Here is an 18,002-nt window from a genome sequence, read left to right on the forward strand (position 1 = left end):
ACAGATTGTGCTATGAAAAAGGGTCATCGCGTGGCGCTCACCGCAGAGAGAGAGAGAGAGAGAGAGAGAGAGAGAGAGAGAGAGAGTGAGAGAGAGAGAGAGAGAGAGAGAGAGAGAGAGAGAGAGAGAGAGAGAGAGAGAGAGATGAATGCTGATCGGCTGGTGGAGAATGGTTTTCCAATACCAACAGCTCCCTCAGTAAAACCTTACGACTCGGGTCTTTGTGTGTGTGTGTGTGTGTGTGTGTGTGTATGTGTGTGTGTGTGTGTGTGTGTGTGTGTGTGGTGTGTGTGTGTGTGTGTGTGTGGTGACGCTGGTATTATGGTAATGTGGAAACCTGAAAGTTAACGTATGGTATAACCCCCCCCCCCCCCCCCCACGACTCGCTTCTCCAGGTGTGTCTGCAGCTTCAAGGATGCGCTGCAATCAGTTGCAGAGAGAGGGTGGACTCCTTTCGCGTTAGAAGTTTTTCGGCGAGACTTTTAACTCCGTTGATACGACCTGCCCGAAGGTGACTTTTCACTCGCGGCGTAAAATAGCTACAAGCAAGTGGGGTGCGAGTAAGTAATGAAAGGGTAAGAGAGATGTGTGGTAATAAATAAGAGCGTGGTTGAGAGAGCAGAAGAGGGTGTTTTGAAACGGTTTGGTCACGTGGAGAGAATGAGTGAGGAAAGATTGACCAAGAGGATATATGTGTCAGAGGTGGAGGGAACGAGAAGTGGGAGACCAAATTGGAGGTGGAAAGATGAAGTGAAAAAGATTTGAGCGATCGGGGTCTGAACATGCAGGAGGGTGAAAGGCATGCAAGGAATAGAGTGAATTGGAACAATGTGGTATACCGGGGTCGACGTGCTGTCAATGGATTGAACTAGGGCATGTGAAGCGTCTGGGGTTAACCATAGAAAGTTCTGTGGGGCCTGGATGTGGAAAGGGAGCTGTGGTTTCGGTGCATTATTTCATGACAGCTAGAGACTGAGTGTGAACGAATGGGGCCTTTCTTGTCTTTTCCTAGCGCTACCTCGCACACATGAGGGGGGGAGGGGGTTGTTATTCCATGTGTGGCGAGGTGGCGATGGGAATGAATAAAAGCAGACAGTATGAATTATGTACATGTGTATATATGTTTATGTCTGTGTGTGTATATATATGTATACACTGAGATGTATAGGTATGTATATTTGCGTGTGTGGACGTGTACGTATATACATGTGTATGTGGGTGGGTTGGGCCATTCTTTCGTCTGTTTCCTTGCGCTACCTCGCTAACGCGGGAGACAGCGACAAAGCAAAATAAAAAAGAAATATATATATATATATATATATATATATATATATATATATATATATATATATATATATAGATTTGTATGTATATATAAGACATCTTTCGTTTTATGCTTGAATTCCCCCCTAGCCAGGCCCTAGGGATGGGGGAGGCATGACTATTCCCTGGACAAATTATTCAGGGGGGGCGGGAACCCCCGACCTCCCACCTTGGTCCTTGGAGAGTAAAGACGTACTGTAAAGGTCAGAGTATGGTGTGGGCTTACCTGGGAGGACATGGGTGGTGTGGGCGTACCTGGGAGGACATGGGTGGTGTGGGCGTACTTGGGGGGACATGGGTGGTGTGGGCGAATCTGGGAGGACATGATTGATGTGGGCGCACCTGTGAGGACATGGGTGATGTGGCTTTACCAAGAGAGGCGGCTGGTGGGATATCTGATTATTACTTCGTGGAGGCGAGGGTGAAGATTGGTAAAGGCTTTCGGTAAAGAGGAAATGATATGGGTGAAAAAGGGTCTTGAAAGCAAGTGACATTGGAAAAGAGGCTTGTGCGAAGAGATGCCAGGAAAGATTGAATGTAGATTAGAAAAATGTGAGAGTAAACGAAGCTGGGGGAGTGGGCGAGGAATGGGAAGTATTTGGAGAAGCATTACTAACATGTGCGAGAGAAGTGTGTGGCGTGCGAAAGGTGGGAGGTGGTGAGTGTTGGGATGGCGAGGTTAAGTTGCTAGTGAAAGAGAAAAGAGAGGTGTATGGACGGTAGTTACAGGGAAGAAGTACGAGTGAGTGGGAGATGTACAAGAGAAAAAGCGTCTGGAGGGGCTGAAAATGTGATCATATGAGAGTTGGGGTGAACAAGTATCAGCAAACTTTAGGGAGAATAAGGTGTTTTGAAAGGAGATTAATAGTGCAAGAAGAAACCGAACAAATTGGAACATCGGTGAAGGGGCAAATAGGGAAGTAGGAACAGCTGGTGGTGAGGTGAGGAGGAGATGAAATGAGTCTTTTGAAGGACTGTTGAATAATAGGGTGGCATATGTAGGGTGTCTCGGTCGGGAAAGTATACGAAATGGGGAAGTCATGGCAAGTGGTTTGGTGAAGAGAGAGCGGGTAGTGAAATTTGGCAAGGTGCCTGGATTGGATGTGTTTGAGATGTGTTAGTTAGGATTTTAAGCGTATTTATGGACCATGGTGAGGAGCCTGAGGATTGGCGGAATGCATGTATAGTGCCATTGTACATTGGGAAGGGAGACAAAGGAGAGTGTTCGAATTACAGAGGTATAGGCTTGTTGAGTGTACTTAATGAGTTGGATGGAAGAGTATCATATCAGAGGGTAAAGATGTTTAAAAGTCATGTCAGATTGGGGAGGAAGAATGGTTTCAGGAGTGTTGGAAGATGTGTGGATCAGGCGTTTGCGGGAGAAATACTTAGAGAAACAAAAGGCTTTGTCTGTGGCATTCATGAGTCTGGAGAAAGCGTATGATAAGGTTGATAGAGATTCTTTGTGGAAAGTGTGGGAGGTAAGCTATTAGAAGCGGTGAGGAGTTCTTTATCAGTTTTTATGAAGAGAGTAAGGCTTGTGTGTGTAAGTAGGTAGAAAAGACTGTGAATGGTTCCAGTTGAAGGTTGGTATGCGGCAGGGGTGTGTGGTATTACTGTGACTGTTTGATTTGTTTATGGATGGGGTGGTGGGAGAGGTGGATGAAAGGATCTTGGAGAGAGGTGAAAGCATGCAGTCTGTAGGGGTTGAAGGGAGGGGAGGCCTAGGAAGTGAGTCAGTTGTTGTTTGCTGATGGCAGCTTCGAATAAGAATCTGCAGAAGTTTGTGTCTGAGTTTGGTAGAGAGTGTGAAAGTTGAGAGTAAATGTGAATAAAAACAACGTTATTAGGTTTAACAGGACAAAGAGACAAGTTATCTGTGGTGCGAGTTTAAATGGAGATAACGTGGAGGAAGTGAAGTGTTCTACCTGGGAGTGGACAAGGAGGGGAATGGAACTGTTGGAAGCGGAGACGAGTCATAGGGTGGGTGAAGGAGCGAAGGTCTAGAAGCATTGAGGTATGCGTGGTTAGAAAGGTCACACTCTGGGAGGGCGAAAATGTTTATGTTTTAAGGGATAGTATTCCGAACGATGTTGCATGAATGTGAGGCATGGGCTATGGATGGAAATGTACAGATGACGGGAAATGTGTTGGAAATCAAATGTTTGAGTACAACATATGGTGAGAAGTGGATTAATCTAGTAAGCTGCAAGCTGCTGCGCCTCATGATTCCTGTGTGGCCATGGGCAACTCCAGAGTGGGCCGTTTTGATACCTGCTTCTTTCCTTACACCTCGAAGCTTTGGAATTCTCTACCTTCTCATGTCTTTCCCAGTAACTATGACCTGGCACATTTTAAAAGACAAGGATTTCACCTTCCTTCAAAATTCGTCAATACTTTTCCCTTATTTTTTTCTTTTCCCGTTTTTTGATTCTCTCTATATTTCAATTAAGACCCGGCCTCGATGTGGACTTTTGTCTGGGACTGGAGCCTTCAACATCAAAAAAAAAAAATATTAATGATAGGGTATGAGAGAGGTGTGGTAGTAAGAAGATTATAAGTGAGAGCGCTAAAGAGGATGTGTTGAACTGGTTTGGACATATAAAGAGAATGAATGAGGTGAGGTTGAAAACGAGATGGACGGGGCAAGGGCAACGGGGAGACTAAATTGGAGATTGAAGGATGGAGTGAAGCAGAATTTGAGTGCATGGGGACTGGGCATATTGGTGGGTGAAAGGAGTGCAAGGGATAGAGTGAATTGGTGCGATGTGGTATACGAGGGTCAACGTGCTGTAAGTGGACCGAAGCAGTTAGGGAAACGATGGGCGGTAGAGTAGGGCCTGGATGATGTTGATAGAGGGCGATGGTTTCAGTGCATTGCACACGACAGCTAGAGAATGGATTTGAGAGGATGCGGCCTTCGTCTTTCCCTGGCACTACCTCACTAACGCGGAAAACGGAGATTGTGTGTGTGTGTGTGTGTGTGTATGTGGATACAAATCTCGTACCGTTTGCATGACACATGAGACTTGATGATGGCGTGGAGTCGCCATGACCAGTTTTCAAAAGGGTCAAATAATACGCGCAGGTTTAGATGAAATGGGTCATAAAGTAGTTGACTCAACGCGTCATCAACGGTTGGTAGCGGACGACTTCCCACCCCCCACTCCTTCCCCTTGTTACCTCTACTTCGTGGGTACGACGGTACGACCTCAGGGTATGATGGATCGTACCGTCGTGCTCAAGGATCGTACCGTCGTGATCAAGGGTCGTACCGTCGTGCCCAAGAATCGTACCGTCGTGCTTAAGGGTCGTACCGTCGTAACCAAGAATCGTACCGTCGTGCTCAAGGGTCGTACCGTCGTGCTCAAGAATCGTACCGTCGTGCTCAAGGGTCGTACCGTCGTGCTCAAGGATCGTACCGTCGTGCTCAAGGGTCGTACCGTCGTGCTCAAGGGTCGTACCGTCGTGCTCAAGGATCGTACCGTCGTGCTCAAGGGTCGTACCGTCGTGCTCAAGGATCGTACCGTCGTGCTCAAGGATCGTACCGTCGTTTCCAAGGGGGGATGCGTACAGCATTAAAACGTCAACCACCCATGACGACATGAACCAGCAAACTCTGGTGTTATTAGGTTTACCAGTGTGCATTAGCAAGTGGGTTTACCTCCCTCCATCTCCCCACCACACTGGTACAAGCAACATATATATATATATATATATATATATATATATATATATATATATATATATATATATATTTATTTATTATACTTTGTCGCTGTCTCCCGCGTTTGCGAGGTAGCGCAAGGAAACAGACGAAAGAAATGGCCCAACCCCCCCCCCCCATACACATGTATATACATACGTCCACACACGCAAATATACAGTGTCATATATATATATATATATAATATATATATATATATATATATATATATATATATATATATATATATATATATATATATATATGACAGCTAGAGACTGAGTGTGAACGAATGTGGCCTTTGTTGTCTTTCCCTGGCGTTACCTCGCGCGCGTGCGGGGAGAGGGAGAGGGGGTGTCATTCCATGTGTGGCGGGGTGGCGACGTGAATGAATAAAGACAGCAAGTATGAATTATGTATATATGTATATATGTATATGTCTGTGTATGTATATATATATGTATACGTTGAAATGTATATGTATGTATATGTACGTGTGTGGACGTGTATGTATATACATGTGTATGTGGGTGAGCTTGGCCCATTCTTTCGTCTGTTTCCTTGCGCTGCCTCGCTACCGCGGGAGACAGCGACAAAGTATAATAAATAAATAGATAGATGAGTAATATATATATATATATATATATATATATATATATATATATATATATATATATATATATATATATATATATACATAGAGAGAGAGAGAGAGAAAGAGAGAGAGAGAGAGAGAGAGAGAGAGAGAGAGAGAGAGAGAGAGAGAGAGAGAGAGAGAGAGAGAGAGGACCCGTTTAACACCATTAATCACGGCAGTTATGCTATACCGTCATAAATAACATCAATTACGTTCGAAACCCTTGAGACCCGGGTATTGATCGGTCGAGCCACCTGGGGACGGTAGATACCGGGGAGGGGGGGGGGGGGGGGCTGGCAGTAATAGGGAGGGCCTCCGCCACCGACCCCCTCTCCTCCCCTTCCTTTTCCTCCCCTCCGCTCCTCACCCTCTCCCTACCCACCACCTATTAACCCCTTCATCATTACCCCTGCAAACACCATTGCCTTATTGGTCTGTGTGTGTGAAGACAGAGAGAGAGAGAGAGAGAGAGAGAGAGAGAGGTTTTCGTACGAGGTCTCTATCTTTGATTTCAAGGATAAATCGAAAACACTAATGAGGTTACCCAAACCTTTTTTCAAGCCGCTATGTGATGTAGTTCTGATGGGTCCAGGTAGGTTTATGTGGTTTAAAAGGGGTTTATGGTGGGTTTTGATGGTCTAAATGTGGTTTATGGTGGGTTTTGATGGTTTAAATGTGGTTTATGGTGGGTTTTGATGGTTTCAAGGGGGTTTATGGTGGGTTTTGATGGTTTCAAGGGGTTTATGGTGAGTTTTGATGGTTTTAAGGGGTATATGCTGTGTTTTAATGGTTTCAATGTGGTTTAAGGTGGGTTTCGAGGGTTTCAAAGTGGTTTATGGTGGGTTTTGATAGCTTCAACGGGTTTATGGTGGGTTTCGAGGGTTTCAAAGTGGTTTATGGTGGGTTTTGATGGTTTAAATGTGGTTTATGGTGGGTTTTGATAGTTTCAAGGGGTTTATGGTGGGTTCTGATCGTTTCAAGGGATTTATGGTGGGTTTTGATGGTTTCAAGGGGTTTATGGTGGGTTCTGATCGTTTCAAGGGGTTTATGGTGGGTTCTGATCGTTTCAAGGGATTTATGGTGGGTTTTGATGGTTTCAAGGGGTTTATGGTGGGTTCTGATCGTTTCAAGGGATTTATGGTGGGTTCTGATCGTTTCAAGGGGTTTATGGTGGGTTCTGATCGTTTCAAGGGGCTTATGGTGGGTTCTGATCGTTTCAAGGGGCTTATGGTGGGTTCTGATCGTTTCAAGGGGTTTATGGTGGGTTCTGATCGTTTCAAGGGGTTTTTATGTTGGGTCTCGATGGTTCCAAGGGGATGTTGCCAGGTCTTTAAGGCATTCGCCTTCCTATACTCTGTGTCTACATGCTTATGGTCGCTTTAGAACAGAGGATCTGGTGGTTTTAGGCAACTTCTTAGCGGGGGATTTATGGGATTTCTTCGTTATCGAGTGTTTTGGTATTGTGGGATTTAAGGATTCCGGCAGCAATACACCGAGGATGTGTGGTATTTGGCGCTGGGATTTAGCGTTTCAGACACCATTATTCATAGATTTAGGGTTTCAGACACCATTATCTATAGATTTAGGGTTTCAGACACCATTATCTCTAGATTTAGGGTTTCAGACACCATTATCTCTAGATTTAGGGTTTCAGACACCATTATCTCTAGATTTAGGGTTTCAGACACCATTATCTATAGATTTAGCGTTTCAGACACCATTATCTATAGATTTAGGGTTTCAGACACCACTATCCATACATTTAGGGTTTCAGACACCATTATCTATAGATTTAGGGTTTCAGACAACATTGTCTATAGATTTAGGATTTCAGACACCATTATCCATAGATTTAAGGTTTCAGACACCATTATCTATAGATTTAGGGTTTCAGACTCCATTATCTATAGATTTAGGGTTTCAGACACCATTATCTATAGATTTAGGGTTTCAGACACCATTATCTATAGATTTAGGGTTTCAGACACCATTATCTATAGATTTAGGGTTTCAGACTCCATTATCTATAGATTTAGGGTTTCAGACACCATTATCTATAGATTTAGGGTTTCAGACACCATTATCTCTAGATTTAGGGTTTCAGACACCATTATCTATAGATTTAGGGTTTCAGACACCATTATCTCTAGATTTAGGGTTTCAGACACCATTATCTATAGATTTAGGGTTTCAGACACCATTATCTATAGATTTAGGGTTTCAGACACCATTATCTCTAGATTTAGGGTTTCAGACACCATTATCTATAGATTTAGGGTTTCAGACACCATTATCTATAGATTTAGGGTTTCAGACACCATTATCTATAGATTTAGGGTTTCAGACACCATTATCTATAGATTTACGGTATCAGACACCATTATCTATAGATTTAGAGTTTCAGACACCATTATCTCTAGATTTAGGGTTTCAGACACCACTATCCATACATTTAGGGTTTCAGACACCTTTATCTAGAGATTTAGGATTTCAAACACCATTATCTATAGATTCAGGGTTTCAGACAACGTTATCCATAGACTTACGGTATCAGACACCATTATCTATAGATTTAGGGTTTCAGACAACATTAAAATGGGGATTTTATTTTCTATGGCAACACCGTTCGGAGATTTTTCTATATTGACAACACTGAAACGGGGATTTATGGTTTCTGGCAACATGGACGTGTATGTATATACATGTGTATGGGGGTGGGATGGGCCATTTCTTTCGTCTGTTTCCTTGCGCTACCTCGCAAACGTGGGAGACAGCGACAAAGCAAAATAAAAGAAATAAATAATATATATATGTGTATATATATATATATATTATATATATATATATATATATATATATATATATATATATATATATATATATATATATATATATATATTATCCCTGGGGATAGGGGATTAAGAATACTTCCCATGTATTCCCTGCGTGTCGTAGAAGGCGACTAAAAGGAGAGGGAGCGAGGGGCTGGAAATTCTCCCCTCTCGATTTTTTGTTTTTATTTTCCAAAAGAGGGAACAGAGAAGGGGGCCAGGTGAGGATATTCCCTCAAAAGCCCAGTCCTCTGTCCTTAACGCTACCTCGCTACCGCGGGAAATGGCGAATAGTATAGTATGTATATATATATATATATATATATATATATATATATATATATATATATATATATATATATATATATCTGTTTCTTCTGGCAACATCCTTCGTGGAATCTTAGCAGTTAAAGATATTCATGAAAAGATTCTGGAAAGAAAAAAATAAGGAAAGATAACTTAAAGGGATTTTTTTTTCCCATCTCGGCTTTTGTGAAAACCAATTACTTTTGAAGAGCTTGGGGGCGAGTGGTCCTGCTAGGTGGCCTGTAACAGACTGGGGATGACTGTTGCCCAAGTGATGGTGGTTCTTTGTTGGTCTGAAAGTGATGGTGATGATTCTTTGTTGGTCTGAAAGTGATGGTAATTGCTTGTTGGTCTGAAAGTGATGGTGATTCTTTGTTGGTTTGAAAAGGGATAGTGATTCTTTGTTGGTCTGAAAGTGATGGTGATGATTCTTTGTTGGTCTGAAAGTGATGGTGATGATTCTTTGTTGGTCTGAAAGTGATGGTGATGATTCTTTGTTGGTCTGAAAGTGATGGTGATGATTCTTTGTTGGTCTGAAAGTGATGATGATGTTTCTTTGTTGGTTTGAAAGTGATGGTGATGATTCTTTGTTGGTCTGAAAGTGATGGTGATGATTCTTTGTTGGTCTGAAAGTGATGGTGACGATTCTTTGTTGGTCTGAAAGTGATGATGATGTTTCTTTGTTGGTTTGAAAGTGATGGTGATGATTCTTTGTTGGCTTGAAATTGACGGTGATTCTTTGTTGGTTTGAAAAGGGATAGTGATTCTTTGTTGGTCTGAAAGTGATGGTGATGATTCTTTGTTGGCTTGAAATTGACGGTGATTCTTTGTTGGTTTGAAAAGGGATAGTGATTCTTTGTTGGTCTGAAAGTGATGGTGATGATTCTTTGTTGGTCTGAAAGTGATGGTGATGATTCTTTGTTGGTTTTGAAAGTGATGGTGATTCTTTGTTGGTTTGAAAGGGATAGTGATCCTTTGTTGGTTTGAAAGTGATGGTGATGATTCTTTGTTGGTCTGAAAGGTATTATGGCAGTTTGAGGTCGACAGTTCGGCCTTTGAACACGACGGCACGACCCTTGAGCACGACGGTACGACCCTTAAGCACGACGGTACGACCCTTGAGCAAGACGGCTTGACCCTTGAGCAAGACGGTACGACCCTTGAGCACGACAGTACGACCCTTGAGCACGATGATACGAGCCTTGAGCACGACGCTACGGCCCTTGAGCGCGAAGTTACGACCCTTGAGCAAGACGGCTTGACCCTTGAGCACGACGGTACGACCCTTGAGCTGTGTGTGTGTGTGTGTGAGAGAGAGAGAGAGAGAGAGAGAGAGAGAGAGAGAGAGAGAGAGAGAGAGAGAGAGAGAGAGATTGGTCACAGTTTCGATCACGAACAATCCCAAGTTTGGCTCGTAAATATAGGTAGGTCCCTAAAGCTGGCCCATTTTTGGGGTCGGGGCGGGGTGGGGGGAATAATAGAGGGTCTGGGGATTGGCTGAGGGATGATCCCAGATTTGGCGAGGGCCAGAAGACTGCCGGCCTGGTCGGCCGGCAGTCTTCTGGCCAAGCAGGAAGAGAGGAAAGTGATTGGTTCTCAGTGAATGTAGGTTTGCGGCAGGGGTGTGTGATGTCTCCATGGTTGTTTAATTTGTTTATGGATGGGGTTGTTAGGGAGGTAAATGCAAGAGTTTTGGAAAGAGGGGCAAGTATGAAGTCTGTTGGGGATGAGAGAGCTTGGGAAGTGAGTCAGTTGTTCGCTGATGATACAGCGCTGGTGGCTGATTCATGTGAGAAACTGCAGAAGCTGGTGACTGAGTTTGGTAAAGTGTGTGGAAGAAGAAAGTTAAGAGTAAATGTGAATAAGAGCAAGGTTATTAGGTACAGTAGGGTTGAGGGTCAAGTCAATTGGGAGGTGAGTTTAAATGGAGAAAAACTGGAGGAAGTGAAGTGTTTTAGATATCTGGGAGTGGATCTGGCAGCGGATGGAACCATGGAAACGGAAGTGGATCATAGGGTGGGGGAGGGGGCGAAAATTCTGGGGGCCTTGAAGAATGTGTGGAAGTCGAGAACATTATCTCGGAAAGCAAAAATGGGTATGTTTGAAGGAATAGTGGTTCCAACAATGTTGTATGGTTGCGAGGCGTGGGCTATGGATAGAGTTGTGCGCAGGAGGATGGAGGTGCTGGAAATGAGATGTTTGAGGACAATGTGTGGTGTGAGGTGGTTTGATCGAGTGAGTAACGTAAGGGTAAGAGAGATGTGTGGAAATAAAAAGAGTGTGGTTGAGAGAGCAGAAGAGGGTGTTTTGAAGTGGTTTGGGCACATGGAGAGAATGAGTGAGGAAAGATTGACCAAGAGGATATATGTGTCGGAGGTGGAGGGAACGAGGAGAAGAGGGAGACCAAATTGGAGGTGGAAAGATGGAGTGAAAAAGATTTTGTGTGATCGGGGCCTGAACATGCAGGAGGGTGAAAGGAGGGCAAAGAATAGAGTGAATTGGAGCGATGTGGTATACCGGGGTTGACGTGCTGTCAGTGGATTGAATCAAGGCATGTGAAGCGTCTGGGGTAAACCATGGAAAGCTGTGTAGGTATGTATATTTGCGTGTGTGGACGTATGTATATACATGTGTATGGGGGTGGGTTGGGCCATTTCTTTCGTCTGTTTCCTTGCGCTACCTCGCAAACGCGGGAGACAGCGACAAAGTATAAAAAAAAAAAAAAATATATATATATATATATATATATTCGCCATTTCCCGCGTTAGCGAGGTAGCGTTAAGAACAGAGGACTGAGGCTTAGAGGAAAAAATCTTCATTTGGCCCCCTGTTCTGTTTCTTCTTTTTGGACAAGTAAAAAACGGGAGGGGAGGATTTCCAGCCCCCCGCCCCCATATATATATATATATATATATATATATATATATATATATATATATATATATATATATATATACCAGTTGGGAACATGTCATTTAAGTCTTTAGCGAAATAGAATTATTTTCATTTTCTTGGGAATATAAAACTGTTTATCTGTGTTCCCCAAAAGGGGATGATTGAAGTATGTGCGTCGTGTTCTATTAATCATATAGCCATTAATATACATCACTCAATTTATATTCATGGGTCCCATCTATTTCAGTAGACCCCCAGAAGTCGAATCTGACCGTATGTGATTATATATGACCGTGTATTGTGGAGCGATGGGATAACACGGTCGTGGGATAACACGGTCGTGGGACAACACGGTCATGGGACAACACGGTCTTGGGATAACACGGTCGTGGGACAACACGGTCGTGGGATAACACGGTCGTGGGACAACACGGTCGTGGGACAACACGGTCGTGGGATGACACGGTCATGGGACAACACGGTCGTGGGATAACACGGTCGTGGGACAACACGGTCGTGGGATAACACGGTCGTGGGACAACACGGTCGTGGGATAGCACGGTCGTGGGACAACACGATCGTGGGATAACACGGTCGTGGGACAACACGATCGTGGGACAACACGGTCGTGGGATAACACGGTCATGGGACAACACGGTCGTGGGATAACACGGTCGTGGGATAACACGGTCGTGGGACAACACGGTCGTGGGACAACACGGTCGTGGGATGACACGGTCATGGGACAACACGGTCGTGGTACAACACGGTCGTGGGATAACACGGTCATGGGACAACACGGTCGTGGTACAACACGGTCGTGGTACAACACGGTCGTGGGATAACACGGTCATGGGACAACACGGTCGTGGTACAACACGGTCGTGGTACAACACGGTTCGTGGGACAACACGGTTCGTGGGACAAGACCCATGTGTGGGTGTGGGACGCTGGTGGGATATCCCTCTGTCCTCGTCGTCGTCCCCATGAAAGAAATCGGTTCCTTTTTCGTATACGATCTCCCACGAGCTGGTCAGGTCAGGTCAGGTCAGGTCAGGTCAGGTCAGGTCCCTAGGTGGGTGGGTGTTGGCCTGGGAGGGAGGGAGGTGGAGGGGGGGGGGCAACAACAGTTGTGCACCGCCACTTAGAGTAATGTTATTATCTCTCTCTCTCTCTCTCTCTCTCTCTCTCTCTCTCTCTCTCTCTCTCTCTCTCTCTCTCTCTCTCTCTCTCTATCTATCTATCTATCTATCTATCTATCTATCTATCTATCTATCTCAGGGAGAGTTTACAGTCAGGAATCAGTACTATATAAGAGAGAGAGAGAGAGAGAGAGAGTATATTCAGTCTGTAAAGTACATTAAAGAAAAAAAAGAATGTCGAAAAAAAAACAATGTTTTTGTAGTGTTAGAGAAGGAATATAGTCAGAGACAAAAAAAGGAAAAGAAAACGGCGCAGAGGATGTGATATGAGGAGGAGGTGGGGAGGTTGTACACACACACACACACACACACACACACACACACACACATCCATACCTTCCCCTCCCTCCGCCGGGTATTGAGGTGTGTCGGGCAAGGCTCACAACACATCCCTCATCCTCCCCAGGGCGGCTCAACCCCCAGCGTGTTGACCGTACCCAGCTCATAAAGCCAGGAAGTGCAGGGGGTCGTCGAGTGTGGGAGTTTCACGTTATCTTCAGTTGGCGCTGCGGGTCGGGGTACTCACATACACGTTACGTACGTACGGCCACACAGAGGCACGGGTGAGAAGATGCGGGGGTAGCAGAAACACACACACACACACACACCCTCCTCCTCCCACCTACTCTTCTTCTTCTTCCTCTTCTTCTTCCTCGACCCTCCTCCTCCCACATCTTCCTCTTCCTCTTTCTCCTTCTCTTCCTCCTCCTCCTCTTCTTCCTCCTCTCCTCCTTCTCCTCCTCTTCCTCCTCCTCCTCCTCCCACATCTTCCTCTTCCTCCTCCTCCTTCTCCTCCACCTCTTCCTCTTCCTCCTCCTCCTCCTCTTCCTCTCATCTTCCTCTTTCTCCTTCTCTTCCTCCTCCTCCTCTTCCTCCTTCTCCTCCTCCTCCTCCTTCTCCTCTTCCTCCTCCTCCTCTTCCTCCCACATCTTCCTCTTCCTCCTCCTCCTCCTCCCACATCTTCCTCCTCCTCTTCCTCCTCTTCCTCCTCCCACATCTTCCTCTTCCTCCTCTTCCTTCCTCCTCCCACATCTTCCTCTTCCTCCTCCTCTTCCTCCTCCTCCTCCTCCTCCTCCTCCTCCTCCTCCTCCTCCTGGAGAGAGCGCAGAAGGGAACCTAGCGTTTGGCTCATCATTATATGCAGGTGGGTCCCTAAAGCTGGCCCTGGGGGGGGGGATGACAGGGGAAAATAAGGGGGTCTAGGGATTGGCGCAGGGGCGATCCCAGATTTGGCCGGAGCGGAACACCGTAATGACGAGAGGGGGGCCAGAAGCCTTGGCCTTGGCCGGCAGGCCAGGCCAGGCCAGAAGACTGCCGGCCGCTCAACTGGCGAACCGCCGGCAACGTAAAGGGAGATCACTGGTTCGCTTCCCCCTCTTGGGCCCCCACTTGTATGATCGTCAGCCTACGCTTGTATGATCGTCAGCCTACGCTTGTATGATCGTCAGCCTACGCTTGTATGATCGTCAGCCTACGCTTGTATGATCATCAACCTACGCTTGTATGATCATCAGCCTACGCTTGTATGATCATCAACCTACGCTTGTATGATCATCAACCTACGCTTGTATGATCATCAGCCTACGCTTGTATGATCGTCAGCCTACGCTTGTATGATCATCAGCCTACGCTTGTATGATCGTCAGCCTACGCTTGTATGATCGTCATCCTACGCTTGTATGATCGTCAACCTACGCTTGTATGATCGTCAGCCTACGCTTGTATGATCGTCAACCTACGCTTGTATGATCATCAGCCTACGCTTGTATGATCATCAACCTACGCTTGTATGATCGTCAACCTACGCTTGTATGATCGTCAACCTACGCTTGTATGATCATCAGCCTACGCTTGTATGATCGTCAACCTACGCTTGTATGATCGTCAACCTACGCTTGTATAATCGTCAGCCTACGCTTGTATGATCGTCAACCTACGCTTGTATGATCGTCAACCTACGCTTGTATGATCGTCAGCCTACGCTTGTATGATCGTCAGCCTACGCTTGTATGATCATCAGCCTACGCTTGTATGATCGTCAACCTACGCTTGTATGATCGTCAGCCTACGCTTGTATGATCATCAGCCTACGCTTGTATGATCGTCAGCCTACGCTTGTATGATCGTCAGCCTACGCTTGTATGATCGTCAGCCAACGCTTGCATGATCGTCAGCCTACGCTTGTATGATCGTCAGCCTACGCTTGTATGATCGTCAGCCTACGCTTGTATGATCGTCAGCCTACGCTTGTATGATCATCAGCCTACGCTTGTATGATCGTCAACCTACGCTTGTATGATCGTCAGCCTACGCTTGTATGATCATCAGCCTACGCTTGTATGATCGTCAGCCTACGCTTGTATGATCGTCAGCCTACGCTTGTATGATCATCAGCCTACGCTTGTATGATCGTCAGCCTACGCTTGTATGATCGTCAACCTACGCTTGTATAATCGTCAGCCTACGCTTGTATGATCGTCAACCTACGCTTGTATGATCGTCAACCTACGCTTGTATGATCGTCAGCCCCGCTTGTATGATCGTCAGTCTACGCTTGTATGATCGTCAGCCTACGCTTGTATGATCATCAACCTACGCTTGTATGATCGTCAGCCTACGCTTGTATGATCGTCAGCCAACGCTTGTATGATCGTCAGCCTACGCTTGTATGATCGTCAGCCTACGCTTGTATGATCGTCAGCCTACGCTTGTATGATCATCAACCTACGCTTGTATGATCGTCAGCCTACGCTTGTATGATCGTCATCTCCGCTTGTATAATCGTCAGCCCCGCTTGTATGATCGTCTGTCTCCCGCTTGTATGATCGTCATCTCCGCTTGTATGATCGTCAGCCTACACTTGTATAATTGTCATCCCCGCTTGTATGATCGTCAGCCCCGCTCGTATGATCGTCTGTCCCCCGCTTGTATGATCGTCAGTCTACGCTTGAACGATCGTTATCCCCGCTTGTACGATCGTAAGCCTCGTTCAGTCGTTCATCAGCACAACACAACACACACACCTGTTGCGAACCTGTGTAAGGGTTTGAGTGTCTGGGGTCTTTATAGATAGATAGATCGATAGATAGACAGACAAATAGACTATGCTCCCCGCTTGCTGGATGAAGTTCAGAAAATCCTGGAACCTTGTAATTTTTTTTTGATATGGTCGCTGTCATAGATTTTTGTTAATATGAATTTTCGTCTTTTGACCATCTCTATATATCAACCATTTCAGACGCTGAAACTGGTGACAGAAACGGAATCTTACTGAAACACTTTACAGGTCTATGTTCACGTAATCATCTCCTCAAAGTATAAGTGCTTGTAAGTGTAAGTCACCCCACCCTTTCGTGGCATTTGATTACTGAAGATGATTTCGTGGTTACATTTCGTATGACAGACATTTGACTCATATATATATATATATATATATATATATATATATATATATATATATATATATATATATATATATATATATCCTTATTTGTCTCAGCAAGTTTTTTTTTTCATGTTTCAAGAAATAATCCTGAAACTTTCTGAAAAATATTGGAATTCTGAAACATGTATCACACGTGTGTATATAAGTTGGATGTAAGTTTTTTTTTTTTGAAAATGTTTTTACGTATAATTCGTTATACAGTCTCTGACCTGCTCACGACACGGACACACTGACGTTGAAGGTATACATATGTGGTATTGCTGGTGATACATATGTGTTGTATACGTCTGTCCGTAATTGGCTGGGATACATCTGTATTACTGGGGTCCATTTATATTACTACAGTGCATGTATATTACTTGGGTACGTATGTGTTACTGGAGTACGTCTGTATCACTGGGGTGCGTCTGGGGTACGTCTATTTTACTGGGTTACGTCTATATTACTGGGGTTCGTCTATATTACTGGGGTACGTCTGTATTACTGGGTTACGTGTGTATTACTGGGTTACGTATGTATTACTGGGTTACGTCTGTATTACTTGGTTATGTCTGTATTACTGGGTTATGTCTGTATTACTGGGTTATGTCTGTATTACTGGGTTATGTCTGTATTACTGGGTTATGTCTGTATTACTGGGTTATGTCTGTATTACTGGGGTACGTCTGTATTACTGGGTTATGTCTGTATTACTGGGTTATGTCTGTATTACTGGGTTATGTCTGTATTACTGGGTTATGTCTGTATTACTGGGTTACGTCTGTATTACTGGGTTACGTCTGTATTACTGGGAGTACGTCTATATTACTGGGTTACGTATGTATTACTGGGTTACGTCTGTATTACTTGGTTATGTCTGTATTACTGGGTTACGTCTGTATTACTGGGTTACGTCTGTATTACTGGGTTATGTCTGTATAACTGGGGTACGTCTATATTACTGGGTTACGTCTATATTACTGGGGTTCGTCTGTATTACTGGGTTATGTCTGTATTACTGGGTTATGTCTGTATAACTGGGGTACGTCTATATTACTGGGTTACGTCTGTATTATTGGGGTACGTCTGTATTACTGGGTTACGTCTGTATTACTGGGTTATGTCTGTATAACTGGGGTACGTCTATATTACTGGGTTACGTCTATAATTCTTGGACGAAGCCATCATACTAGACGTGTGTGTGTGTGTGTGTGTGTGTGTGTGTGTGTGTGTGTGTGTGTGTGTGTGTGTTTGCTGGAGTCCATCTTGTGCTGCTAAAGAGGAAAGATACGTTACGTGCGGCTGGTCTGGTCTGGTCTGGCTTTATGACGGGCGTATATGAACGACCAGAAACGACGGCCCAGTGTTGTGTGGTGTGTCTGTCTGTACGTGTGTGTGTGTGTATGTCTGTACGTGTGTGTGTGTGTGTGAACGTTTGTTCGTGTCTGTATCTATAGGTGCTTCTCTCTTCATGTCGGTGTATTTGTCTACATACAGTCATTGTGTGTGTGTGTGTGTGTGTGTGTATGTGCGTCTGGTCCTTACCGTCGTGATATACGAATATTCAAATGAGAATGCGTTATATACGCACGTCGTCAGATAAACAAAATCGTGTGTTCGGGGTATAGATCAGCAATATAGAAATCAATACCTGTATGTCTTTGCTGCCTCGTGTACG

General features: G+C 44.7%; 1 protein-coding gene across 7 annotated transcripts in view; it reads left to right on the forward strand.

Moving 5' to 3' along the window:
• The window catches only part of LOC139750209 (uncharacterized), a 249,849-nt gene that overhangs the window by 132,533 nt on the left and 99,314 nt on the right, over positions 1-18,002 (forward strand). The gene's annotated exons all lie outside the window — the stretch shown is intronic.

The sequence above is a fragment of the Panulirus ornatus genome, chromosome 9 (genome assembly GCF_036320965.1).
Source record: "Panulirus ornatus isolate Po-2019 chromosome 9, ASM3632096v1, whole genome shotgun sequence".
Lineage (NCBI taxonomy): Eukaryota > Metazoa > Arthropoda > Malacostraca > Decapoda > Palinuridae > Panulirus > Panulirus ornatus.